Source organism: Pongo abelii, chromosome 3 (genome assembly GCF_028885655.2).
Source record: "Pongo abelii isolate AG06213 chromosome 3, NHGRI_mPonAbe1-v2.0_pri, whole genome shotgun sequence".
NCBI classification, from domain to species: domain Eukaryota; kingdom Metazoa; phylum Chordata; class Mammalia; order Primates; family Hominidae; genus Pongo; species Pongo abelii.
This window is the reverse complement of record NC_071988.2, coordinates 62,931,455-62,959,269: the sequence shown is the minus strand read 5'-3', so window position 1 is coordinate 62,959,269 and position 27,815 is coordinate 62,931,455. Positions and strand designations below refer to the sequence as shown.

General features: G+C 46.7%; 1 non-coding gene and 1 pseudogene across 1 annotated transcript; both read right to left on the bottom strand.

The window, feature by feature from the left end:
• Positions 1–865: 865 nt before the first annotated feature.
• LOC129058779 (putative uncharacterized protein FLJ46235) lies at positions 866–22,856 on the bottom strand (annotated as a pseudogene).
• Positions 22,857–27,337: 4,481 nt separating this feature from the next.
• LOC129059243 (U6 spliceosomal RNA) lies at positions 27,338–27,441 on the bottom strand. Its single transcript, XR_008525003.1, has one exon. It is a non-coding gene; the product is annotated as a U6 spliceosomal RNA (small nuclear RNA).
• Positions 27,442–27,815: the final 374 nt, after the last annotated feature.

The following is a 27,815-nucleotide window of genomic DNA, read 5'->3' as shown; positions in this document are numbered from 1 at the left end:
CGAGGAGGCCACGGCGAGGTAAGAGGTGGGCCTGGAGGGCCCACTGTTGAGGTAGAGGCTGGGCCTCTAGAAGCCGCCAGCCAACAGGCAGGGACTGGGCCTGGAGAGGCCACCAGAGTCATGAGCTGGGCCTCAACAAGCTACCGTGAGGGAGGACCTCTCTCAGTGTGAGAGAGGTCCTCTGAGAGGGGTCCTCTCTCACGCTGAGAGAGGTCCTCTGACAGGTCCTCTCTCACGCTGAGGTCCTCTCTCACACTGAGAAGTCCTAGCGTGAGAGAGGACCTCTCTCAGCGTGAGAGAGGCCAGTGTGAGGCAGGGGCTCAGGCCTCTGGGCAGGGTGCCAGAGGCATGAGTTGGGCCTCAACAGGCCAGCGTGAGAGAAGCCCTCTGAGAGGGGTCCTCTCTCACGCTGAGAGGTCCTCTTAGAGGGGTCCTCTCTCACCCTGAGAGAGGTCCTCTGAGAGGGGTCCTCTCTCACGCTGAGAGAGGTCCTCTGAGAGGGGTCCTCTCTCACGCTGAGAGACGTCCCTTCTCACGCTGAAAGAGGTCCTCTCTCACGCTGAGAGGTCCTCTAACATGTCCTCTCTCATGCTGAGAGAGGCCAATGTGAGGCGGGGGCTCACGCCTCTGGGCAGGGTGCCAGAGGCATGAATTGGGCCTCAACTGGCCAGCGTGAGGCAGGACCTCTCTCAGCGTGAGAGAGATCCTCTGAGAGGGGTCCTCTCTTAGCGTGAGAGAGGTCCTCTGAGAGGGTCCTCTCACAGGTCCTCTCTCACGCTGAGACAGGTCCTCTCACAGGTCCTCTCTCATGCTGAGGTCCTCTCTCACGCTGAGAGAAGTCCTAGCGTGAGAGAGGCCAGTGTGAGGCAGGGGCTCACGCCTCTGGGCAGGGTGCCAAAGGCATGAGTTGGGCCTCAACAGGCCACCATGAGGGAGGAGCTGGGCCGCTCGCAGGCTGCCGGGAGGCAGGCAGGGAGTTGGCCCCGGGAGGCCGCCGTGGGTCGAGAGCCGGGCCTGGAGAGGCCCCTGGGAGGCAAGAGTGGGGCCTGCAGAGGCTGTTCTTCAGCCAGAACTGGGCCAGTTCAGGCACCGGGAGGCAGGAGGTGGGCGTGAAGTGCTTGGTTGAAGAAAGTTCGGGGCCTACAAAGGCCAGCGGGAGCTGGGCAGGAGCTGAGCCAAAAGAGCTTGCTTGCTGGGAGGCCGGAGCTGGGTCTGGAGAGGCCGACTTCAGGACGATCTGGGCCTGCAGAGGTTGCCGGGAGGCCCAAACTGGGCCAGAAGGAGCCCACCGGCTGGACGCCGTTTGGAGCCTGGAGACGCCGTCGGAGGGCAGGAGCTGAGCCTGGAGAGGCCACCATGAGGCCTGAGCTGGGCCTGGGGAGCTTGGCTTCAGGAAGTTGTGGGCCTACCAGGGCCACCGGGAGCTGGGCGGGAGCTGAGTCCAAAGAGTTGTTGGGAGGTCAGAGTCGGGCCTGGAGACGCAGCCGGGAGGAAGAACTGGGCACAGAGAGGACGCCGGGAGGCTGCAAGTGGGTCTGGAGAGGCCAACTTGAGGAGGTTCTGGGCCCGCAGAGGCCGCCGGAAGGGAAAAACTGGGCCTGGAAAGGCTATTGTGAGGAATGAGCCCCATGGGCCTGAAGAGGCCACTGGCAGGCGGGAGCTGGGCCTGCTGAAGCGGCTGAGAGGCAGGAGCTTTGGACTGGGGAGGCCGCAGTGAGGCGAGGGCTAGCTGGGCGTGGATAGTCTGCTGTGAGGCAGAGGCTGGGCCTGTGCAGGCCTTCGGGAGGCAGGAGGCCGGGCCTGGAGAGGCCGACTGGAGGTCAAATTCGGGCCTGCAGAGGCCGCCAAAAGTCAAAAGCGGGGCCTGGGAAGGCCGCCAGGAGGCATGAGCTGGGCTGGGCTGAAAGAGGCCACTGGGAGGCAGGAGGAGCTGGGTCTGGAGAGGCTGACTCGAGGAACTTTTGCACCCGGAGAGGCCACCGAGAGGCTGGAACTGGGCCTGTGGAGGCTGACTTGAGGACGACCTGGGCCTGCAGAGGCCGCTGGGAGGCAGGAGCTGACCCTGGACAGGCCGACTTGACAACAGTCTGGGCCTGCAGCGGCCACCAGGAGGAAGAGCTGGGCCTGGAGAGGCCCACTTGAGGAAGTTCTGGGTCTGGAGATGCTGCCAAAAGGCAAAAGCTGGGCCAGAATGGCCACTGTGAGGCATAAGTTTGCCCTAGAGAGGCCATTGAGGTAGGAGTGGGGCCTGTAGAGGCTGCTGAAAGGCAGGAGCTTGGCCTAGGGGGTTGCGGTGAGGCACATGCTGGGCTGGGAAAGTGTGCTGTGAGGCAGAGGTTGAGCCTGTAGATGCTGACGGAAGGCACGAGTTGGGCCTGGAATGGCAGACTTGAGAAAGTTCTCGGTCTTGAGAAGGTGCTGGGATGCAGGAGCTGGGCCTGAAGAGGCCACCAAGGCATGAGCTGTGCCTAAAGAGGCCAATGTTAGGCAGGAGCTGTGCCTGGAGAGGCCGACTTGAGGAAGTTTCGGGCACGGACAGCCTGTCGAGGGGCAGGAGCTGGGCCTGGAGAGGCCACGGTGAGGTATGAGCTGGGCCTAATGAGATTAGTGTGAAGCAGGATCTGGGCCTGTTGAGGCTGCTGGGAGGCAGGTAGGACCTTGTTTGGGGAAGGCTTCTGTGAGGCAAAAGCTGGGCCTGGAGAGGCCATTGTCACGCAGGAGCTGGGCCTGTCCAGGCCATTGGGAGGCAGAAGGTGGGCCTGGAAAGCTTGACTTGAGGCAGTTTTGGGCCTACAAAGGCCACTAGGAGCTGGGCAGGAGCTGAGCCAAAAGAGGTTGTTCTGAGGCAGGAGTTGGACCTCCAGACACAGTCAGAAGAAAGAGCACGGCCTGTAGAGGCCACCTGGGGGCAGCAGCTGGGCCTGGAGATACCAACGAAAGGCAGGAGCTGGGCCTTGAGAGGCCGACTTGTGGACATTTTGGCCCTGGATTTTGTGGCCTGGACTTGAGGACATTTGGGCCTCCTGCAAAGAGGCAGGAGCTGGGACTAAAGAGGCTGTTGTAAGGCAGGAGCTGGGCCTGTACAGGCTGCCCGGAGTCAGAAGATGGGCCTCAAGAGGCCACTGTACAACAGGAGCTGGGTCTTGGAAGGTGGCCGTGAGGCAAAAGCTGGCCCTTGGGAGGCCAATGAGTGGCAGGAGCTGGGTCTGGTGAGGTCGACTTGAGAAAGTTCAGGGCCTGGAGAGAAGCCTGGGAGGCAGGAACTGGGTCTAAAGAGGCCATTGTAACAATGGAGCTGTGCCTGTGGAGGCTGTTGTGAGGCAGTAGCCTCATCTGCGGAGACTGCCGTGAGGTAGGGTATGGGCCTAAATAGGCCATTGTGAGTCATGAGCTTGGTCTGTAGAGGCTGACTGGAGAAAGTTCTGGGCCTGGAGAGGCTGCCGGGAGGTAGGAGCTGGGCCAAAAGATTTAAGCACATTACATTTATTAGGCACTTTATTTCCATTATTACACTGTAATATATAATAAAATAATTATAGAACTCACCATAATGTAGAATCAGTGGGCGTGTTAAGCTTGTTTTCCCGCAACTAGATGGTCCCACCTGAGCGTGATGGGAGAAAGTGACAGATCAATAGGTATTAGATTCTCATAAGGACAGCGCAACCTAGATCCCTCACATGCACGGCTCACAACAGGGTGCGTTCTCCTATGAGAATCTAATGCTGCTGCTGATCTGAGAAGGTGGAGCTCAGGCGGGAATGTGAGCAAAGGGGAGTGGCTGTAAATACAGACCAAGCTTCCCTCACTCCCTCACTTGACACCACTCACCTCCTGCTGTGTGGCTCCTTACGGCTCCATGGCTCAGGGGTTGGGGACCCCTGCTCAAGTGCATCCAAAACGACCCTTCCCACACCAGTCTTCATAGTGGTCAAGTGCAGCAACCACTTAGCTCCCAAGGCATGTGCCTCAGCTGGCATTTTGTCACAATCAACAGTAAGTGGTAGCTTGAGTCATTGTGAGGTCACTTCCTGGAAATCACCAGCATCCCATTTCCCACTGGCAAAGAGCTCAGCACTGCCCCCTGGGAAACCAAACCTATGTCCAAATCCCATCTGTGTGGGTTTATCTCCTGGGACCCTTCCTAGCATATTAGTCAGAGTCCAATCAGGAAGCATAAACCACTCAAAAGTTTAAAGTGGTAAAATTTAATACAGAGAATTATTCATTATAACAGGTGAACAGCATAATGAGAGATTGGCTAGCACAAAGTAAAGAGAACTCTAGAGAATATAGGACTAGCCCAGGCCAGGCATGGTGGCTCATGCCTGAAATTCCAGCAATTTCAGAAGCTAATGCAGGAGGATTGCTTAAGGCCAGGAGCTAGACACTGCTCTGGACAACACAGTGAGACCGTGTCTCTATCCAAAAAAAGAAAAAAAATTAGCTGGGAGTGGTGGTGCACACTTGTAGTCCCAGCTACTCTGAAGGCTGAAGTTTGAGCCTGGCAGGTCAAGGCTGCAGTGAGGCATGATTATGCCACTACAGTCCAGCCTGGTGACAGAGCAAGACCCTGTCTCAAAGAACAAAACAACAACAACCATTTACAGACAGAAAAGAAATAGAGCTAATAAGCTAAGGAAAGATGTTGAAATGTGACAAGTAAAGTAATATGAGGTCTTTTATCTATTTAAAATAATCAAACAAAAAATGACTTACTAAATTATAATACCCTGTGCTGGCAAAGGTGCAGTGAAATGGGCACTTTCTTATACTATAAGGGGTGTTTAAATTGTGTATAAGCCTTCCAGGGTAAAGCTTGTCAATTTTTAAAAATAATAGAGACAGGATCTCACCATACTGCCATACTGCCTCCTCCAACTCTTGGCCTCAAGCAATCCTCCTGTCTTAGCCTCCCAAAGTGCTAAGATTATAGCTGGGAGGCACCCAAAACCTTGTCAATTTACATCAAGGGTAATGAGAATGTCCATTCACCGTGACTCACAGTAATCTTACTTCTGGGGAGACAATTCAATCTAAACAAAAGGTCATCTGTACAAACACAGTAAAAATCTGGGAGTAACTGAAGACAGAGTTGGTAAGTGAAATAAGAAACAGTTATAAGAAATTAAACTATGGTATTAATAGGTATCTGGTAAAAGGTCAGTTGATGTTAGCTGCTACTTTTTTGTCATTTTGAGACAGGGTCTCACTCTGTCACCCAGGCTGGAGTGCAGAGGCCTGATCATGACTCACTGCAGTCTCAGCCTCCCTGGGCTCAAGTGATCCTCCCACCTCAGCCTACCAAGGAGCTGAGACTACAGGAACATGCCACCACACTAGGCTAATTCATGTATTTTTCTGTAGGGATGGCGACTCCCTTTGTTTCCAAGGCCTATCCCAAACTCTTGGCCTCAAGCCATCCTCCTGCCTCAGCCTCCCAAAGTGTTGCGATTACCAGTGTGAGCCACCACATCTGGCCAGCTGCTACTTTTATCAATATTGTTATTCCACTCAATTAAAAATTATTATTTTCAAGGCTATGCAACAGTATGTATCCTACAGCATAATTGTAAAAACATATACAGTCGTCCCTCAGTATACAGAATTAGTTCCAGCCCCCCATCTCTGCATATACCAAAATCCATGCTTACTCACGTTTCACTGTCACCCCTCTGGAATCCACGTATAGGAAAATTCCGAATATTAGCTGGGCATAGTGGCAAGCACCTATAGTCTCAGCCACGTGGGAGGTTGAGATGGGAGGATCGCTTCAGCCTGGAAGGTTGAGGCTGCAGTCAGCTGTGATAGCACTACTACACTCCAGCCTTGGACAACAGAGGGAGACTCTGTCTCAGAAAAAAAACAAAATAAAACAGGTTAGAAATTGTAATGAGGTCTGTTGGGCAAAATTCCATATAAGCAAAGTATACATTAATAAAGCAAATGGTGATAAATTAGTACGATTGACTTTCTGGAGTTTCTGACAATAAAAGTAAGAAAAATGCAAAACACAAAGACAGAGGGTAAAAAGAGAAATTAGGAAAGCATTCTACATGTTTAACAGGAAGACACTGGCCATGTTCGTGCAGCAGCAGTATGTCATGATATGACATACCTTGGAGAGAAGTTAACAGATGAGGAAGTTGATAAAAATCATCAGAGAAGCAAAATACTGGTAGCGACACTCAAGTAAACAACGAAATTTCCATAACTTATGTCAGCAAAATGGGAATATTGTACGGTGTGTGTTGAAGTTCGTATACAACATTGTTTATCTGCCTTTTGTTTGTTTGTAAGGAATGTATATACTAAAAGTTCTTCTTGCTGTCAAAAGAATATGTGTGAATAAGTCATTTTAACTTATTCTTCTGTTTTTCTTTTATCTTCCTGCCATCATCCCACAGCCTTACTTTAGAAATTTGTTTTTTAGAACATTGAACAAGTGCTCCTTGTAGTGGCACACACCTCTAGGATGGGAGGCAGGGGTGGAAGGGTCACTTGAGGCCATGAGTTTGACACCAGCCTGGCCAACAAACTGAGACCCCACGTCTACAAAACAATTTAAAAATTAGGAAGTATCGTCACGTATACCTACAGTCCCAGCTACTCAGGAGGCTCAGGTAGGAGGATCCTTAGCCCAGGAGTTCAAGGCTGCAGCGAGCTGTGATAGCACTACTGTACTCAAGCCTGGGTGACAGGGTGAGACCCCATCTCCTAAAATAAAAATCAAAGAAAAAAAATAGTTCAAGTAGCAAGTAGTATGTGGCTTACTCTGAATATTTCTAAACTAGAAATTCTCAATCTTTTGGGATCTAACATCCCTTTACATTTTTTAACTTTATTGAAGATCTCTAAGACTATTTCTTTCTGTAGACAATTATATTAAAACTAGAAAATAAGACACAAGTTCTTAAATATTATTCATCACATATTAAAGCCATTACATGTTGATATAATACAAGATTTTAAAAATATTTAATATTCATTACATATTAATAATAAAACCATTACATGTTGATATAATACTTTTTTTTTTTCTTTGAGACAAAGTCTTGTTCTTTTGCCCAGGCTGGAGTGAAGTGGTGCAATCTCAGCTCATTGCAACCTCCGCCCCGCAGCTTCAAGCGATTCTCCTACCTCAGCCTCCCAAGTAGCTGGGATTACAGGGGCCCACTACCATGTCCAGCTAATTATTGTATTTTCTTAGTAGAGAAGGAGTTTCGCCATGTTGGCAAGGCTGGTCTTGAACTCTTGACCTCAGGTGATCCACCCGCCTGGGTCTCCCTAAGTGCTGGGATTACAGGTGTGAGCCACCGCACCCACCCCGATTAATATATGTTTTAAAACACTGATTAGTCAGGCAACAACACCGTGCAGGGGTCTCCTCATTCCCAGTGACGCAGACCCCACTGCACGGCTGAGGGGTTGCAAGGGCTGCAGAGCCAAAAGGCTCTGACTTGAGATTTCATTATTTTACTTGTATTTTTATTTGTATTGTGAGACAGGTCCTGCTCTGTCACCCAGACTGGAGTGCAGCTGTGCACTTACAGCTCACTGCAGCCTCGACCTCCTGGGCTCAAGCCATCTTCCTGCCTCAGCTCCCCAGTAGCTGGTAGTACAGTTGAGTGCCACCATGCCTGGTTAGTTTTTTAATTTTTTTGTAGAGTGAGGGGTCTTGCTATGTTGCCCAAGCTGGCCTCAAACTCCTGACCTCAAGAGATCTGCCCACTTCAGCCTCCTGAGTAGCTGAAACTACAAGTACACATCACCATGCCTAGCTAAATTTATTTAATTTTGAAAAATATTTTTGTAAAGAGCAGATCTTGCTGTGTTGTCCAGGCTGGTCTTGAACACCTGTCCTTAAAAGATACTCCCACCTCTGCTTACCAAACAGCTGGGACTACAGGCATGAGCCACCACAATGAGCCTGAAGAGATTTCTTTAATCTAGCATCCCATACTTGGTAGGATTGGGAAAGGCAGTAGTGTTTTTAAAAATTACTTAATAATTTCAGTAACAATCAAACTCAACCTTGACCCCTGCCTTCTCTCACACCCCATATCCAGTCTGACAGGAAATCCTGTTGACTGTCTTCGACATGTACTAAAGATCCCCACCCAGCAACTCCCTGGCCTCCTCCCCTACTTCTCCCCTCTGACCATCTCTCAACACCACCATGACCCTGGTCAGGACCACCATCATCTCCCACCTGGATGTTGCCAAAGCTTGGCCCCCATGCCTCTACCCACATCTTCCCATAGTCTTTCTCAACTCAGCAGCCAGAGAATGCTTTTAGATCAGGAGACAGAGCATGTGGTCGCTCTGCTCAGAACCCTCCCGCAGTTCCCATCTGAGTCAGAGTAAAAGCCAAAGCCCCAGCAATAACCTCCCGGGGCTTATGTGATTTGTACTGATCCCCACCCAGCAACTCCCTGGCCCCCTCCCCTAATTCTCTCCCTCTCTCTGTCTGCTCCATGGGCCTCCTTCCAGAGCCTCAGACACACCTCAGACACTTTATTCTATTGTTTCTGCCTACAGTCCTCTTCCCACAGCACCTTGACCAGCTCCTTCCCCTCCTTCAAGTCTTTACTCAATTTTCACTTAGGAGGCCACCCCTGACCATTCTATTTAACATTGCCATCTGTCCCCATGCCCACCATGCTCATTTCTTCTTTCTTTACTTTCTTCTTTTTTTCAAGATCTCACTGTCACCAAGGCTGGAGTGCAGTGGCACAATCACAGCTCACTGCAACCTCAAATTTCCAGGCTCAAGCGATCCTCCCACCTCAGCCTCCCCAGTAGCTGGGACTCCAGGTTCATGCCATCATGCTTCCCTAAATTTTTTAGTATTTTATTTTATTTTATTTTGAGACAGAGTTTCACTCTTCTTGCCCAGGCTGTAGTGTAATGGTGTGATCCCGGCTCACTACAACCTCCACCTCCCAGATTCAAGTGATTCTCCTGCCTCAGCCTTCCAAGTAGCTGGGATTACAGGTGCGTGCCACCACGCCCAGCTAATTTTTGTATTTTTAGTAGACCCGGGGTTTTGCAATGTTGGGCAGGCTGGTCGTGAACTCCTGACCTCAGGTAATCTGCCCGCTTCGGCCTCCCAAAGTGCTGGAATTACAGGTGTGAGCCACCACACCTGGCCAATTTTTTCATTTTTGTAGAGACAAGGTCTTACTATGTTGCCCAGACTGGTCTTGAACTCCTGGCCTCATGTGATCCTCCTGCCTAAATTCCTAAAGTGCTGGGATTACCGGCATGAGCCATCATGCCTGGCTTCATGTTCATTTCTTCTTGCCGCTGCAACATAGTTTGCAGTTTTCTACATTTAGTGGCTTAAAACACCACAAAACTACCATCTTATGGTTCTAGGGGCCAGAAACTCAAACTAGGTCTATTAAGGCTAAAGTCAAGGTGTCAGCAGGGCTGCATTCCTTCTGGAGACTCTAAAGTGTTCCCTTGGCTTTTCCAGCTTCTAGAAGCCACCCCCATTCCTTGGATCATGGCCCCTGACTCCATCTTCAAAGCCAGAAGTGAAGCATCTTCAAATCTCCCTCTCTTACCTCTGCTTTCATCACCACATCTCCTGCTCCAATTCTGAATCTCCTACTCTCTTTCTTTTATAAAGACCCTTGTGATTGCTGGGCATGATGGCTCCCACTCAGAATCCCAACACTTTGGGAGGTCAAGGCAGGAGGAACACTTGAGGCCCGAAGTTTGAAACTAGCATGAACAACATAGTGAGACCCCCACCTCTAGAAAAAAAATAAAAATAAATATTAGCCCGACATGGTGGTATGCGCCTGTAGTCCCAGCTACTTGAGAGGCTGAAGTGAGACAATCGATTTAGCCCAGGAGTTTGAGATCAGCCTGGACGACATAACTAAATCGCATCTCTACAAGGAAGAGGTGGGAGGATCACTTGAGCCCAGGAATTTGCGGCCAGCCTGGGCAACAAAAGAAGACCCCATCTGGCCAACACGGCCAACCTGGCCACCATGGTGAAACTCCGACTCTACAAAAATGAGCTGGGCATGGGTGACATGCATGTGTAGTCCTACCTACTTGGGAGGTTGAGATGGGAGGATCGCTTGATCTCAGAAGGCCAAAGCTATAGTGAGCTATGATCACATAACTGCACTCCAGCCTGGATGACACAGGGAGATTCTGTCTCAAAAAAAAAAAAAAGAAAAGAAATATATATTTCATCTCTGTCCCTGGTTCCTGGCACAGAGCTTCTAAAGCTCTTAGAAAGACCTCAGTGATAGATGTGACAGGAACATCTTTTGTTTTAATATTTGGTCTTGGTCCCAGGTTTCTAACACAAGAGCCTCTAAGAACTTTGGGATCTCCAGCATGGTAAGAGTGCATTTGGGGATGTTGTTGAGATGACTGGGTGACTGCAAGCTCCTACATTTCTTCAAGAGGAAGACTGATTACCATGCAACCACATGGTAAGAGGCTTGGAACTTTCAGCCTCATGCACTGAACTCCAGGAGGAAGAGGGTCTGGAGACTGACTTAATCACCAACAGCCAAAGATTTAATCAATCATGCTTGCCTAATAAAGCCTCCATAAACACCCTGAACGGGGTTTGCAGAGCTTTCAGGGTTGCTGGACACAGGAGATGCTGGGAGGGTCGCATATTCAACAGAGGGCATGGGAGCTCTGTGCTCCTCCAAACTTAACTTGCCCTGGGTATCTTTCTTTTTTTTGAGACAGGATCAGGCTCTTTTGTCCAAGCTAGAGTGCAGTGGCACAATCTCAGCTTACTGTAACCTAAGCCTCCCCAGTCCCCAGCTCAAGGCATCCTCTCATCTCAGCTTCCCTAGAAGTTGGAACTCTAGGTGCACAACACCACACCGGTTATTATTATTATTTTTTAATTTTTTATAGAGACAGGTTTTCACCATGTTGCCCAGGCTGGTCTCAAACTCCTGAGTTTAAGCGATCCTCCCACCTTGTCCTCCCAAAGTGCTGAGATTACAGGCATGAACCACTGCACCCAGCATGCACGTCTCTTTCATTGACTGTTTCTGAGATGTATCCTTCACAATGAACCAGTAATAGGAAATGAACTGGCCAGATGTGGTGGCTCACATCTGTAATCCCAGCACTTTCAGAGGCTGAGGTGGGAGGATCACTTGAGACCAGGAATTTGTGGCCAGCCTGGCCAACACAACAAGACCCCATCTATACAAAAAATAAAAGAAACTAGCCAGATGTGGTGTTGCAGGCATGTAGTCTCAGCTACTAGGGAGGCTGAGATGGGAGAACCACCGGAGCCGACAATCAAGGCTGCAATGAGCTATGACTGCACCATTGCACACCAGCCTGGGCAACAAAATAAGACCCTCTCTCTCAGAAAAAAAGAAAATAAACTGTTTTTCTGAGTTCCATAAACTGTTCTAGCAAATTATTAAACCCAAGAAAACAGTTATGGGAACCCCCGATTTGTAACAGGTTGGTCAAAAGTACAGGTGACAACTTAGGACTTGCCATTGGCATCTGAAGTCAGGATGGTCTCGTGGGACTGAGGCCCTAACTTGTAGGGTCTGTGCTAACTCCAGGTAGTGTCAGAATAAAGTCATGGGACACCCAGTTAATATCCAGAGCACTGAAGAATTTGGTGTAGAAACTCCATACATACATTCAGTCGGAAGTGTGTGAGTAGAGACAAACATGGGCTTTTCTGTCACCTGTCTACCGCTTAACTGCATAGGAGAGGCAATACGTGGTGCTCATGAACAAAGCAAACATTAAAGTCAGACCAGACCCAACATTTGACTCAGTCTTAATATCCAGGTGAGCTTGGGCAAATCATTCATTATTCCCAAGGCTTCATCACTCCATTCATCAAATAGGGATAACTGTGGCACCCACCTGTGATTCTGTGAGAATTAACGAAATATTATGCTTGGGGTTATTGTGATCATTATACCCATTCCAAACTATTTGACAAGGACAGTGATGGATGATGACATCAAAAAATCAGAAACTGCAATGAGGTCTCTCAGGCAAAATTCCATACAAGCAAATTACTGTCTCTACAAAGCATTCCTGCCACACTTAATTCACCATTCCCTGAACAAAATATGCCATCTTCGTTGTTCAGGTCTGTACAGTGCTGGTTTCCCTTCCTGGGCAGTTTGCTCCATCCCATCCCAGCCCATTCCCCATCCCGCCACCTCCCCCTTCCCTCCCCACTCTCATACAACTCTTCCTCATCTTTCAGGACTTGGCTTCAATGTCACCTTAACTGGAAGCTTCTCTCTCTCTCCAGAAGAGCTTCCCATTGCACTTGATGCATGCACTATCATTTGATCATTTTTGAGTTACAGTCCAAATCTTTTTGTACCTGAATAACATGTTGCCCAGTCAGTCTCTCTTCCTGGATTCAGAAGTCGTTCATGGCAGATCCAGCTGGAAGTGACAAAAAGACATCTTTTGACATAAAGGGATGACACAGACAGACATAAGTTCTTAAATGTCTTAAATGTTATGTGGAAATTAAACAGAATTCAAAGATTTGTGGGGAACACTTAGGAGGGAAAGTTACTGGGAACGTCATAAAGGGTTAATTTGTATTTTATTTTATTTTATTTTTTGAGACAGTCTCATTCCGTCACCTAGGCTGGAGTGCAGTGGTGCAATCAGGCTCACTGCAGCCTTGACCACCTGGGCTCAAGTAATCTCACTTAATTTTTATTTGGTTTAAGAAAGTCTTGGTTGAGGGTGGTGGCTTATGCCTGTAATCTCAGCACTTTGGGAGGCTGAGAGAGGTCTATTACTTGAGGCCAGGAGTTTGAGATCAGCCTGGGCAATATATTAAGACCCTGCCTCTACCAAAAAACAGAGTGAACGTGTGGAAGACAATTTTTCCACAGACTGGGAGTGAGGGAATAATTTCAGGATGATTCAAGTGCATTACATATATTGTGCACTTTATTTCTATTATTACTACATAGTAATATATAATGAAATGATTCTACAACTCACTATAACGTAGACTCAGTGGGATCTCTGAGCTTGTTTTCCTGCAACTAGACTGTCTATCTGGGGTGATGGGAGACAGTAACAGAATATCAGGCATTAGATTCTCATAAGGCATACACAACCTAGATCCCTCGCATGCACACTTCACAACAGAGTTTGTGCTCCTATGAGAATCTAATGCTGCTGCTGATCTGACAGGACATGGAGCTCAGGTGGTCATGCAAGCGATGGGAGGGGCTAGAAATACAGATGAAGTTTCCCTTCACTCACCTGCTGCTCACCTCCAGCTCTGTGGCCCTGTGGTTGGAGACCGCTGCTCAAGTGCATTCGAAAGGATCCATCCCATGCCATTCTTCAGAGTCATCTTTACTGCTGCAGTGGTCAACCTGTAGCACCCCTAAGCTCACAGGACATATGCTTCAACTGGCATTTCACAATCAACAGTATATGGTAGCTTGAGTCATTGTGAAGTCACTTCCTGGAAATCACCAGCATCCCATATCCCATTAGCAAGGAGCTCAGCACTGCTCCTTGGATAACCAAACCTACTCCCAAATCCCATCTGTGTGCGTCTATCTCCTGGTACCCTTCCTAGCATCGACTCTGTATTTGTAGGAGTCCAATCAGGAGACACAAACCATTCAAAAGTTTAAACTAGAATGAGCAAGGTGGCTCACACCTGTAATCCCAGCACTTTAGGAGGCCAAGGTGGGTGGACTGCTTTGAGCTCAGGAGTTTGAGAACAGTCCGGGAAACATGGCGAAACCTCGTCTCTACAAAAAACACAAAAATCAGCTGGGTGTGGTGGCATTTACCTGTAATCCCAGCTACTCGGGAGGCTGAGGCAGGAGAATTGCTTGAGCCTGGCAGGTGGAGGCTGCAGTGAGCAGAGGTTGTGCCACTGTACTCCAGCCTGGGTGACAGTGCGAGACCCGGTATCAAAAAGAAAAAATGTATATATATGTAAATTTAATATAAAAAGTATTAATTTTGGCCAGGCACAATGGCTCATGCCTGTAATCCCAGCACTTTGGGAGGCCAAGGCAGACAGATCACCTGAGGTCAGGAGTTCGAGACCAGCCTGACCAGCATGGAGCAACCCCATCTCTACTAAAAATACAAAATTAGCTGGGCATGGTGGCACATGCCTGTAATCCCAACTACTTGGGAGGCCGAGGCAGGAGAATCGCTTGAACCAGGCAGGTGGAGGTTGCGCTGAGCCAAGATAGCGCCATTGCACTCCAGCCTGGGCAACAAGAGTGAAACTCCATCTTGAAGAAAAGAAAAGGTATTAATTTTTACAGAGGATCAGCACAATGAGGGACACACTAGCACAAAGTAAAGACAACTCTAGAGAATACAGAACTATCAGAGGCCAGGCATTGTGGCTCATGCCTGTAATCCCAGCAATTTGGGAAGCCTAGGCAGGAGGATCACTTGAGGCCAGGAGTTGGAGACCAATCAGCACAAAATAGTGAGACTCTGTGTCTACCAAAAAAAAGAAACATTAGCCAGGTGTGGTGGTGGTGCACACCCGTAGTTCCAGCTACTTGGGAGTCTGGGGTGGGAGAACCCCTTAAGCCTGGAAGTCTGCACTACAATGAGCCAAGATTGTGCCACTGCACTCCAGCCTGGGTGACAGAGTGAGACTCTGTCTCAGAAAGAAAAAAGAAAAGAAAGTGTTAATCCCCCTGTGAGAATCTCCTCTTCTCCTGCCCTCTCTGGAACCTCACTTGTCAGTTCTTCCTCCCACTTTCCTGTATCTTTAACCTATCCCCCACTTTTAGCTCCTTCCCATCATCATTTAAATTACTCAAACTTCTTCTGTTTAAAAAACCTCTCCCTAAACTCAGTGAGAGGTCTCCTGCACACCCACTGAGCCATCTGCTCTCCCTGGTGCCTTCTCTACAGCAGCCTGAGCCATGTCTCTAATCCGTGAATCTCATCATGTTACTCCCCCATTTACATCACTTCTCCTTGCCTCAGGGATTAAGTCCAAACTCCTTAACAGCCCCTGCTCTGCCCTGCCTTGCAAGGCAGCCTCACTGCTTGCCCCTCTCCATTTCATCTGCTATGGAGTCCAACTGAGCCTCATCTGCCCCTTCAATGCAAACTCTTTCTCCTCTGGGAGTCTCTGAAGTGGGTGATATCCTCTGCTTATAATATGTTTCCCCTTAAACCTCTACTCTCTTCCTAGCTAGCTTTGACTCCTCTGTCACTTGTCCGCTTTGGCATCACCTCCTCATGGAAGACTTCTTTGACTCCCCAGATTCTCAGGAGCATGACAGGTGAGGTGCTCCTCCCAAGAATGGATGGAGATTAGGGAGTGTGTGTTATTCATGCTTAATTCACCAGTGCTTAGCTGAGTACCTGGCATAAAATAGTTACTGTGGTGGCCAAAGTAATAACCCCCACCCCCACCAATTGCTCATGTCCTATGTTACACAGCACAATTACATAGAAAGGTAGAATTAAGAGTGCAGATAAAATTAATGTTGCTCGTCAGCTGACCTTAAAACAAGATTATCCTGGAGTATCTAGGAGAGCCCATGTAATTACATGCATTCTTTAAAACTGGAAGAGGGAGGCAGAAGGTTAAGAACCAGAGACGGTGGGCACAATGGCTCATGCCTGTAATACCAATACTTTGGGAGGCCAGGTCAGGAAAATCCCTTGAGTGTAGGAGTTCAAGGTCAGCCGTGGCAACATACTGAGGCCCCATCTCTACAAAAAAATAAAAACGAAATTCACTGAGTGTCACGATGCTTGCCTGTAGTCCCAGCTACTGGGAAGGCTGACATGGTAGGACTGCTTGAGCCTGGGAGTTTGAGGCTACAATGAGCCACGATTGGACCACTGAACTCCATCCCGAGTGACAGGGCAAGGTCCTGTTTTGAAAGAAAAAAAGGACATTGGAATCAGGGTCCTCTCCATCCTGAGGTGCCTACAAGGCATCTCTCTCTGCAAACGAGTAAACATCACCCTCCAACTCCTTACAGAGTGGAGCAGCAGGAAAACTCCTTCACCTCATTTCTGTGCTGCTTGGGAGGCCTGGACAGCCCAATAACAAGCTCCTTGCTGATGAAGCAATCAGGAAATGGCTCGAGTTGAGCTAAGGAGAATTTGGATCCTTCTTTTAGTTCTCAATAGGCAGGGTAGGGGCCAGGCATGGTGGTTCATACCTGTAATCTTTGCACTGTGGGAGGCCAAGGTGAGAGGATTGCTTGAGGCCAGGAGCTCAAGACCAGCCTGGGCAACATAGCAAGACCTGGGTGGCATACACCTGTGGTCCCTACTACTTGGTAGGATGAGGAGGGAGGATCAATCACTTGATCCCAGGAGTTTCAGGCTGCAGTGAGCCATGATCACACTACTGCACTTCAGCCTGGGTGACAGAGCCAGACCACATCACGAAAAGTTAGAAAGAAAAAAACAAGAGAGAGGGAGAGAGACTATACACAGGCACCACCACATTTGGCTAATTTTTAAATATTCTGTAGAGACAAGGTCTTGCTAGGTTGCCCAGGCTAGTCTAAAACTCCTGGCATCAGGTTGGGCATGGTGGCTCATGCTTGTAATCCCAGCACTTTGGGAGGCTGAGGCAGGCAAATCACCTGAAGTCTGGAGTTCAAGACCAGCCTGGCCAACATGGTGAAACTCTGACTCTATCAAAAATACAGAAATTAGCTGGGCAGTAGTGGCATGTACCTGTAGTCTCAGCTACTCGGGAGGCTGAGGCAGGAGAATCACTTGAACCTGGGAGGCGGAGGTTGCAGTGGACCCCATCACTGCACTCCACCCTGGGTGACAGAGCGAGACTCTGTCAAAAACAACAACAACAACAACAACAAAAACTCCTGGCATCAAGACATCTTCCTGTCAGCCTCCCAATGCCCTGGGATTATACTGTTTCCTATAATTGAAGACACTTGTTCTCATACTGCTTTAAGGTATAAAGGAAAAAAAAAAAACACAGATAATGGCAAATGTTGGTGAAGGCCGGGCATGGTGGCAGCCTGTAATTCCAGAACTTAGGGAGGCTGAGGTGGGCAGATCACTTGAGACCAGGAGTATGAGATCAGCCTGGGCAACATGGTAAAATCCCATCACTACAGAAAAAAATATAAAAATTAGCCAGGCATGGTGGCGTACACCTGCAATTTTCAGCAACTCAGGAGGCTGAGATGAGAGAATCACTTGTGCCTGGGAGGTCAAGGCTGCAGTGAACTGTGATGGCATCATTGCACTGCAGCCTCAGAGACAGAGCAAACCCCTATCTAGAAAAAAAAAAAAAAATGTCAGTGAAGATGTGGAGGAATTGGAACCCACATATATTACTGGTGGGAACATAAAATCGTGTAACCATTTTGTTTGGGTATTTCTTTTCTTGTCATTTTAATTGGATTTTTTAAAAATCAACACAGGGTTTCACTATCTTGCCCAGGCTGGTCTTGAATTCATGGGCTCAAGCCATCCTCCTAGCTGAGCCTCCTGAGTAGCTGGGATTACAGGTGTGAGCCATTGCACCCAACTGGTGTAGCCACTTTAGAAAACAGTCTGGCAGTTTCTCAAAAGGCTAAATGTACAGTCATCCTATAATGCAACAATTTCACTCCTAGGCATAAATCCCAGAAAAATAAAAATATATGTCCACACAAAAACTGGTACAACAATCTTCATAGCAGCATTATTCATAATGACCAATACATGGAATACATGGAAACAACCCAAATATCCACCAACTGATGAACAGATAAACAAAATGCAGTGTGTCTCTACCATGGAATACTGCCATAGAAGGAATGAAATATGGATACACACTATGACATACAGGAACTTTGAAAACACTGTGCTAAGAGGGAAAAAAAGCCACAAAAGATCACATATTGTACAATTCTATTTGTCCAGATTAGGCAAATCTATAGTGACAAAAAAATTAATCAATGGTTGCCTAAGGCTGGGGGCAAAGGTAGGTGGGGAGAGTAGGAGGTAGTGGCTAAGGGGTATGGATTTCTCTACAGGGTAATGAAAGCTTCTAAAAGTGACTGTGGTGATCGATGCACAGCTCTGTGAATATTCTAAAACCTACTGAATTGCAGATTTCAATAAATAAAGTGAATGGTATGTGAATCATATTTTAATAAAGCTATTATTTAAAATAATGATAATGGGGGCTGGGCACAGGTGGTCATGACTGCCTGTAATCCCAGCACTTTGGGAGGCTGAGGCAGGAGGATCACTTGAGGTCAGGAGTTTTGAGCCTAGTCGGAGCAACCTGGCAAGATCCCGTCTCTATGATAAAAAACGAAAACATTAGCTGGACATGGTGGCACATGTCTGTAGTCCCAGCTACTTGGGAGACTGAAGTGAGAAAACTGCTTGAGCCCAGGAGTTTGAGGCTACAGTGAACCATGATCATGTCACTGTACTGTAGCCTGAGCAACAGAGCAAGACCCTGTCTCTGAAAAGGAAAGAAAACAAATGCAAGTTTTTATCACTTTGTGAGTGTAGCCAAGTTGGAGGAGAAATAGACAATAGTAAAAGAGCACTGAATAACGAGGGTGAGTGGCTGGTTAGGCTCAGTTGCTAGCTAAATGGCTTCTAAAAAATTCATTAATAAAGTTACAGCTCTGGGGACAGTCATGTAGTCAAAGAATAAATGCTAAATTCATTACAAATGCCCATGGTCCTTCTTTACACGCCTTCTAGTGAAAAATTCCTAAGTGCCTAAATAGCAAGTCTGCAATGATAGCAGCTGTTTATTAAAGACTACAAAAAAGAAATGGAGGCCAGGCGTGGTTGCTCACATCTGTACTCCTTGCATTTTGGGAGGCTGAGGCAGGCAGATTGCCTGAGGTCAGGAGCTCCAGAGGAGCCTGGCCAACATGGTGAAACCCCATCACTACTAAAAATACAAAAATTAGCTGGGTGTGGTGGCGGGCGCCTGTAATCCCAGCTACTCGGGAGGCTGAGGCAGGAGAATTGCTTGAACCCAGAAAGTGAAGGTTGCAGTGAGCCAAAATCGTACCATTGCACTCCAGCCTGGGTGACAAGAGAAAGACTCTATCTTAAAAAAAAAAAAAGAAAAAAAAGAAATGGCATCTTCTTCAAGAATTACATTGTGTTTCATGATAAGCTCTAATTTTGCATTTGTTTAAGTATTGATGAGATTTAGCCAATATGACACCCAACTTGGATAAAATGCAAACAACACAATTTCATTTTCTCATTAACAAAACTAATTAGGTAGTCTAATATCAACTCTGATCTTATTAAAAACTGATCAGATTTTAAAAATTATGGAATTATGGAGCCAATAAGATGTTACAACCTGTTCCAAGGGGAATTCCAAAATCCACACATATCCGAGACCATCAAGTATGATGAAATATATTTGATTACTATATTGAAAAATAAACTGATTACAAAGCCGACAATTGGACAGGGGTCTCCTCATCCACAGCCACACAAACCCGATCATGCAGCTACGTGGTTACAAGGCCTACATAGCCTAGAAGGGACTGGTCTGACTTGAGATTTCATGTGTATTTGTATTTTGAGACAGGGTCCCACTCTGTCACCCAGGATGGAGTGCAGTTGTATAATCATAGCTCACTGCAACCTTGACCAACTGGGCTCAAGAGATGTTCCTGCCTCAGCTGCCCCCATACCTGGGAATACAGGCAAGTACCACCATGTCAGGCATTTTTTTTCATTTTTGTAGAGAGAGAAGTCTTGCTATGTTGCCCAAGCTGGCCTCAAACTCCTAGAATCAAGAGATCTGCCCATCTCAGCCACATGAGTAACTGGGGCCATAGGTACATACCATCATGTCTGGCTATGTTTATTTTTTTAAATTTATTTATTTATTTTTTTTTTTAGAGAGGAGGTCTTGCTATGTTGCCCAGGCTGCTCTCAAACTCATGGCCTTAAAACATACTCCCATCTCTGCCTCTCAAACTGTTGGAACTATAGGTGTGAGCCACTGCACCTGGCCCGACTTGAGATTTCTTTTATCTAGCATCCTTTACTTGGTAGGATTGGGAAAGGCAGTAGTGTTTTTTAAAATTACTTAATAATTCAATTAGAATCAAACTCAACCTTGACCACTGCCTTCTCTCACAGCTCACATCCAGTCCATCGGGAAATCCTACTGACTGACTTCAACATGTATCCATGCTCTGACCATCTCTCACCACCACCGTGAACCCGGGCAGGATCACTATCATCTCCCACCGGGATGTTGCCACAGCTTGGCCCCCACGCTTCTACCCAAATCTTCCCATAGTCTTTCTCAACTTGGCAGCCAGGTCGTGCTTTTAAATCAGGAGACAGACCATGTCGCCTCTCTGCTCAGAAGCCCTCGGTGGTTCCCATTTTAGTCAGAGTAAAAGCCAAAGCCCCAGCAATAGCATCCCAGGGCTTACACAATCTGTACCAATCCCAGCCCAGTAACTCCCTGGCCTCCTTGCTGACTTTGCTCCCTCTATCTCTTTGCTCCACTGGCCTCCTTCCAGAGCCTCAGACACACCAGAGAGTTTCCTCCTTTATCCAACAGGATAAAGACCCTGTTGACTCAGCCTACAATGCCCTTCCCTCAGCACCTTGGCCAGCTCCATCACCTGCTTCAAACTTTTGCTCAATATTCACTTATGAGGCCAACCCTGACCACTCTACTTAACATTGTCATCTGTCCCCATTCCCACCATGCTCATTTCTTTCTTTCTTTTTGAAACAAGGTCTTGCTTTATTGCCCAGGCTGGAGTACATTGGTGCAATCACAGCTCACAGCAACTTCAACCTCCCAGGCTTAAACAATCCTCCCGCCTCAGCCTCCCTAGGAACTGAGACTACAGCTGCATGCCAGAACACCTGGCTTTTTTTTTTTTTTTTTTTTGAGATGGAGTTTCGGTCGCCCAGGCTGAAGTGTAAGGGTGCGATGTCGGCTCACTGCAAGGTCTGCCTTTTGGGTTCAAGTGATTCTCTGCCTCAGCCTCCTGAGTAGCTGGGATTACAGGCACCCACCACCACACCTGGCTAATGTTTGTATTTTTAGTAGAGATGGGGTTTCACCATCTTGGCTAGGCTGGTCTTGAACTTCTGACCTTGTGATCCACCCTCCTCGGCCTCCCAAACTGCTGGGATTACAAATGTGAGCCACTGAGCCTGGCCTTTTAAAAACATTTTTTTTAGATATGAGGTCTCATTACGTTGCCCAGGCTGGTCTTAAGCTCCTGGACTTAAGCGATCCTCCTACCTCAGCCTCCTAAAATTCTGGGATTACAGGCGTCAGCAACTGTAACATGAGGTCCCAGCTTCACGTTCATTTTTGGTTGTTGCTACAACAAAGTACCCTACATTTAGTGGCTTCAAACACCACAAATCTACCATCTTACAGTTCTGGGGGCCAGAAGCCCAACTAGGTCTATTAAGGCTAAAGTCAAGGTGTCAGAGGGGCTGCATTCCTTCTGGGGGAGGCTCTAGACAGAATGTGCTCCTTTGCCTTTTCCAGCTTCTAGAAGCCACCCCCATTCCTTGACTTACCTCGTGACTCCATATTCAAGGCCACAAGTACAGCATCTTCAAATCTCCCTCTCTGACCTCTTCTTCCATTACCACATCACTTTCTCTAATTCTGACTCTCCTACCTCCTTCTCTTATAAAGATCCTTGTGATTGGTAGGTATGGGGGCTCCCATCTGTAATCCCAACATTTTGGGAGGCCAAAGAGGAAGGATTGCTTGAGGCCAAGAGTTAGAGATCAGCCTGGGGAAAATAGGAAGACCCTGTCTTTACAAAATTAAAATTAAAATCAGCTGGACATGGTGATGCACGCCTGTAGTTCCAGCTAATGGAGAGGCTAAGGTGGGAGGATTGCTTTAGCCTAGGAGGTCAAGGCTGCAGTGAGCTATGATCACATCACTGCACTCCAGCCTCAGTGGCAGAGTGAGACTCTGTCTCAAATATAAGAAAAGAAATATACATTTGGTCTCTGCCCCTGGTTCCTGGCACAGACCTTCCAAAGCTCTTAAAAAGCCCTTTGTGACAGAGGTAATAGGAGCATTTTCTGTTTTGATATTTAGTCTTAGTCCCAGGTTCCTGAAACAAGGGCCTCTAAGGTCTTTCAGATCTGCAGCATGGTAAGAATGCATGTGGGATGCTGTTGAGCTAACAGGGTGGCTGCAAGCTCCTAGACTGCTTCAGGAGGAGGGCTAGCAGCCAGAGAAAGCAACCGCTTTTTTTTAAATGGAGTTTGGCTCTTGTAGCCCAAGCTGGAGTGCAATGGCACAATCTCAGCTCACTGCAACCTCCACCTCCCGGGTTCAAGCAATTCTCCTGCCTCGGCCTCCCGAGTAGCTGGAATTATAGGGATGTGCCACAACTTCTAGCTAATTGTTGTTATTTTTAGTAGAAACGGGGTTTCACCATGTTGGTCAGGCTGGTCTCAAACTCCTGACCTCAAGTGGTCCATGTGCCTCAGCCTTCCAAACTGCTAGGATTACAGGAGTGAGCCACCGCACCTGGCCCCAACCACATTTTTTGAGGCTTGGAGCTTTCAGCCTCACCTGCTGAACTCCAGGAGGCAAAAATTGACTTAACTACCAATGGCCAATGATTTTATCAATCATGCCCCATAAAAACCCAAACAGCAGGGTTTGGAGAGCTTCTGTGTTGCTAAACACAAGGAGGTCCTGGGAGGGTAGTGTGCCCAACAGAGAGCATGGAAGCTCTGTGCCCCTCCCCACTTACCTTGTCCTGTGCATCTCTTTCATTGGCTGTTCCTGAGATGGAGCCATTACATTGGGCCAGTAATAGAAAATAAGGTGGCCAGATGCGCTGGCTCATGCCTGTAATCCCAGCACTTTGGGAGGCAGAGGTGGGTGGAATCACTTGAGCCTAGGAATTTGAGACCACCCTGGGCAACATAAGAAGACCCCATCTATACAAAAAATAAAAGAAATTAGCCAGATGTGGTGGTGGGAACCCTATAATTCCAGCTACGTGAGAGGCTGAAGCAGGAGAATCACTTGAGCCCTGGAGGTTGAGGCTTCAATGAGCTATGATTGCACCACTGCACACCAGCCTGGACAACAGAGTGAGGCCCTGTCTCTTAAAAAGAAAAGAAAAAAACCTGTTTTTCTAAGTTCTGTGAGTTGTTCTAGTAAATAATTAAACTCAAGAAGAAGGTCATGGGAAACCCTGATTTCTAACTGGTTGGTCAAAATACAGGTGACAACCTAGGACTTGCAACTGGCATCTGAAGTGAGGGTGGTCTTGTGGGACTGAGCCCCTAACCTGTGGGTTCTGCGCTAACTCTAGGTAGTGTCAGAATGCAATTGCGGGATACGCGGTTGGTATCCAGAGAGCTGGAGAATTGGTGTAGAAACTCCGCACATACATTTGGTCAGAAGTCTGTGAGTAGAGAGAAACGTGTTGCAGGAAGTCAGGGACCCCGAATGGAGGGACCTGCTGAAGCCACGGATGAAGAACATAAATTGTGAAGATTTCATGGACACTTATTAGTTCCCCAAATTAATAATTCCATAATCTCTTACGCCTGTCTTTACTGCAATCTCTGAAGTTAAATTGTGAAGATTTCATGGACACTTATCACTTCCCCAATCAATACCCTTGTGATTTCCTATGCCTGTCTTTACTTTAATCTCTTAATCCGGTCATCTTTGTAAGCTGAGGATGAATGTCCCCGCAGGACCCTGTGATAATTGCATTAACTGCACAAGTTGTTTAAACAATATGAAACCTGGGCACCTTGAAAAAAGAACAGGATAACAGCAATTTCAGGGAACAAGGGAGATAACCTTAAACTCTGGCTGCCTGTGGGCCGGGTGGAACAGAGCCATATTTCTCTTCTTTCAAAAGCAAATAGGAGAAATATTGCTGAATTCTTTTTCTCAGGAAAGAACATCCCTGAGAAAGAGAATGCATCTCTAAGGGGAGGCCTCTGAAATGGCCGCCTTGGGGACGGCTGTCTTTTACAGTCATAGATAAGGGGTGAAATAAGCCCCGGGCTCATGTGGCGCTCCCAGACTTATCAAGTTGAGGAAATTCCCGCCTAATAAATTTTGGTCAGATGGGTTGTCTGCTCTCAAACCCTTTCTCCTGATAAGATGTTATCAATGACAATGCGTGCTCGAAACTTGATTAGCGATTTTAATTTTGCCCCGGTCCTGTGGTCCTGTGATCTTGCCCTGCCTCCATTTGCCTTGTGATATTTTATTACCTTGTGAAGCATGTGATCTCTGTGACCCACACCCTATTCATACACTCCCTCCCCTTTTGAAAATCACTAATAGAATCTTGTTGGTTTTGCGGCTTGGGGGGCATGACGGAACCTGCCGACATGTGATGTCTCCCCTGGACACCCAGCTTTAAAATTTCTCTCTTTTGTACTCTTTCCCTTTATTTCTCAGACCGGCTGACACTCAGGGAAAATAGAAAAGAACCTACATGAAATATCAGGGGTGAATTTCCCCCGATATCACACGGGCTCTTCTCTCACCTGTCTACCTGCTTAACTGCATAGGAGAGGCAATGGATGGTGCTCATGAACAAGGCAAGCATTAAAGTCAGACCAGACTAACATTTGACTCAGTCTTAATATTCAGGTGAGCTTGGGCAAATCGCTCATTAACCCCAAGTCTTCATCATTTTGTGCATATAATGGGGATAACTGTGGCACCCACCTGTTTATGTGAGAATCAATGAAATATTATGCTTGATGTTACTGTGATCATGATACTATCTGACAAGGGCAGTGATGCATGATAACATCAAAAAATTAGAAACTGTAATGAGGTCTCTTGAGGAAAATTCCATACCAGCAAATGACCGTCTCTCCAAAGCATTCCTGCCACACTTAATTCACCATTCCCTGAACAAAATGTGCCATCTTCACTGTTCAGGTCTGTATAGTGCTGGTTTCCCTGCCTGGGCAGCTCACTCCATCCCAGCCCAGCCCAATCCCCATCCCTCCACCTCCCCCTTCCCTCCCCACTCTCATACAACTCTTCCTCATCTTACAGGACTTGGCTTCAATGTCACCTTAACTGGAAGCTTCTCTCCCTCTCCAGAAGAGATTCCCATTGCACTTGATGCATGCACTATTATTTGATCATTTTTGAGTTACAGTCCAAGTCTTTTTGTACCTGAATAACATGTTGCCCAGTCAGTCTCTCTTCCTGGATTCAGAAGTCTTTCATGGTAGGTCCAGCTAGAAGTGACAAAAAGACATTCTAAAAAAAAAAAAAAAAAAAGAGGGATGACACAGACAGACATCAGCACTTAAAAGTTTTAAATGGTATGTGGAAAACAAAATTCAAGGGCTTCTAGGAGAAACGTAGGAGGGAAGGTGTTACTGGGAAATATGATAGAAGATTAATTTTTATTTTATTTTATTTTTAGAGAAAGGGTCTTGCTCTATCACCTAGGCTGGACTGCAGTGGTGCAATCACAGTTAACTGCAGCCTCAACCTGCAGGGCTTGAGCAATATTCCCATCTAATTTTTATTTTGTTTAAGAAATGCAGTCTTGCTCTTAGCAAAGCTAAAGTGCAATGGTGTGATCATAGCTTACTGCAGCCTCAACCTTCTAGACTCAAGTGATCCTCCAGTCTTAGCCTCCCCAGTAGCTGGGACTACAGGTGTGCACTGCAACATGTAGCTCATTTTTATTTTTTTTAATTTTTAGTAGAGACAAAGTGTCGCTATGTTGACCAGGTTGGTGGTGATCTCCCACACTCAGGCAGTTCTCTCACCTCAGCCTTCCAAAGTGCTTGGATTACAGGTATGAGCTGCCACACCCAGCTGAGGGGGTTAATTTTTAATTATATAAAGAGCTCAAAGCAAATATTAGAAGGAGCCTAAATGCCTCCAGCAGTTGACTGGTACTGGTAAATTGTGATACATCCATATAATAAAATATTATGCAACCATGAAAAGGATTAAGATAGATCAATAGGTATTGGCACAAATGTCCACGAAATATGAAAAGGTGAAGTGATGTTCAATCACCATGTACGTATCTTGAAGGATATGGCCCATTTTCTCAATAGCAATTACTTCCTGAGATAAGATTATGGGTCTAAAGAGTGAAGGAAATTTTTCACTTATTTAAAAGTATTTACTATTTTTATAATTTAATAAAAGATTAAACAGATCATTGAATTAGTAAAAGACAAAGTAACTCTATAAATAAATGGAAAAGACACAGATACCCCAGGCATTGGTGGCTCATGCTTATAATACCAGTACTTTGGGAGGGGGTGGTGGGGGGGATTGCTTGAGGCCAGGAGTTCCAGACCAGCCTAAGAAACAAAGCAAGACCTCGTCTCTAGTAAAAATAAAAAAATAAAAATAATTGGCCAGGCATAGTGGCATGTACCTATAGTCCCAACTACTGAGGTGGAAGGATCACCTGAGCCTAGGAGGTCAAGGCTGCAGTGAGTTGAGACTGTGCCACTACACTCAGGCCTAGGAGACAGAGCGAGACTTCATCTCAAAAAAAAAAGGACAATAAAGAAATAAAGCTAATAAGCTAACATAAGGAAAGATAAAATATGTGACAAATAGGCTGGGCGCATGGCTCACAGCTGTAATCAAGCACTTTGGGAGGCCGAGGCAGGTAGATCACGAGGTCAGGAGTTCAAGACCAGCCTGATCAACATGGTGAAACCCCATTTCTACTAAAAATACAAAAATTAGCTGGGCATGGTGGCATGTGCCTGTAATCCCAGCTACTCAGGAGGCTGAGGCAGGAGAATCACTTGAACCTGGGAGGCAGAGGTTGCAGTGAGCCGAGATCACACCACTGCACTCCAGCCTGGTCGACAGAACGAGACTGCGTCTCAAAAAAAAAAAAAATGGGTGACAAAGTAAAAGTAATAATATGAGGTCTTTCATTTATCACACAGAAAATAACTTGTTAAATTATAATATCTGTGTGGGCGAAGGTGCAGTGAAATTGCCATTTTCTTGTAGTATTAGTGGTGTTTAAAATGTACATAAGCCTTCCAGGATAAAGCTTGGAAATTTTTTTTAAATCATACAGACAGTGACTCATTATACTGCCTCCTCCAACTCCTGGCCTCAAGCAATCCTCCCACCTCAGCCTCCCAAAGTGCTGGAATTACAGGCTGACAGCCACCATGCCTGAAAGCTTTGCAATTTACATCAAGGGTAATGAGAATGCTCATGCCCTGTGACTCACAGTAATCTCACTTCTGGAAATTTCATCTTTGGATGTAATTCAACCTAAACAAAAGGTCATATGCACAAACACAGTGAAAATCTGGGAGTAATTTTTTTCTTTTTTTAAAAAACATGGAATGCTTCACAAATTTGCATGTCATTCTTTCACAGAGGCCATGCCAATCTCTTTACTGTTCCAACTTAAGTATGTGTGCTACTGAGGCAAGCATGAGTAATTTAAGATAGAGTGGTTAAGTGAAATAAGGAAGAATTATGGAGAATTTAAAAATCTATGCTATTTATAGGCACCTAGTAACAGCTCAGTAAATATTAGCTGCTATTATTATTTTTATGGTAATTTCACTCAATTAAAAATTGTCATTAAAAATTACCATTGTCATGGAACATAATGTCTCCTACAGTATAATTGTAAAAACAGATACAATTAGTCCCTTGGTATATGGGGGGATTAGTTCCAGCTCTCCCATTTCTGTGTATACCAAAATCCACGCATACTCAAGTTTTCGAAGTCAGTCCTGTGGAATCCACATATAACACAAATGGGAAAATTAGTGAGGTGTGGTGACAAGCACCTGTAGTCCCA